Source organism: Montipora capricornis, chromosome 5 (genome assembly GCF_036669925.1).
Source record: "Montipora capricornis isolate CH-2021 chromosome 5, ASM3666992v2, whole genome shotgun sequence".
In the NCBI taxonomy this organism is placed as follows: domain Eukaryota; kingdom Metazoa; phylum Cnidaria; class Anthozoa; order Scleractinia; family Acroporidae; genus Montipora; species Montipora capricornis.
In genome coordinates, this window is record NC_090887.1 from 29,318,681 (window position 1) to 29,320,170 (window position 1,490).

Here is a 1,490-nt window from a genome sequence, read left to right on the forward strand (position 1 = left end):
TATCACTAATATTATGCCATGAAAACGTCATCGTTGCTCTATCTAAAGCGAGATCATAGTGATTATCTCTATCAAGCTTTATATCAGGATCAAATTTTATCGAAAAATTTTCAAGCTTATGTTGCCCTATTTTTATTCGATTTACAGATGAAATATATATTGCTCTGTGGTACATAATAACAGTATATTACATATTTGTAGTTACTAATATTTTAAAAAATACAACCACACTTTTGAATTTACGGAACATGTTTCGATATTTCAAACATCATCTTCAGCCATAGTGAGTGTAACATTAACATTTTTACAAGATAATTCGTATATATATATAACTATCATTACAATGATTCTTTGTAGATTAAATGTTCGTTACAAGTAGGTAAAATTCAAACGAACCAACAATATTATAGAGAACACAACTGACATAACGGTAAAAGTTTAAAAGTGTAATGCTAAACTAAAATGATCAACTTGTTTGGTTGAGTTCGGGTTTCAACCGCTCAATATGGAAGCTCTCCTTGATTTTGAGTTGATAGAAAGAAGTAGCATTATCAATAAATTTGAAGATAGAAACACCACAATTCTCGTGACAATTTTTAGAAAAACTAAGATGCTTGAAAATATGAGAATTTTTATCCCGGAAAAGGTGCTCATTTACACGTTCGACAAATGCCTGTTGGTTTCACCAACGTAGCGAGCACCACAGCCCGGATTGAAAGAATCCGGAATGAAATCCTTTGGACTAAAAATGTTGCACAGTTTGAATGGAGAGAAAATTACTTTAACATTTAAAACCTTGCAATACTTGTTGATAATAGATGAAATTTTCCTTCTGGTATAAGATGAATAGAAACCGATGTAAGGTAGTTTGTAAAAATGGCAGTTGGCTACATCAAGTTTAGGGGCTTATTTTGTAGTAACATTTGTCCGTTTAAGGTTATCTTAGAAATGTTACTACAAAAGAAGTCCCTAAACTTGTGCTATCCAGACCATTTGGAAAAGATATTTTTAGTTATATTAAAATTCTCTCAAAAGCTCAGTAAGTTGCTGGATATCGATTGCACCAAGCCTATTCAATGTACGAGCTATTTGACTAGATTCATTTTTTTAACCATTATTGCCAGCTAAGATTGAACCACCAAGCAATTCCAACCTATCCATCAAATCATTTGTATTGTTGAAATAAACCACACCTGAGCCAATCTTTTGATACTTTCGGCCTGTTCTATGCATTGGTATTTAACTGAGTTTGTTTAATTGATCAAAAACCATTTTGGAAAGAGGACTTTACTTCTTTTTGCGGTTGTATCTTTTGGTTAGTAAATCAATTGTATCACAGTCGATTGGACAATCAATCACCTGTTTACCATCCTTAATTGCAACTAGATGTAGGAATATCTATCATTAGACCACGGTATTGCCCGTTAGCCTTAACCTTATAAGCATTCCTCGTTGGCTGCGTATACTTTAATCCTTTTCCAACGGTTTTT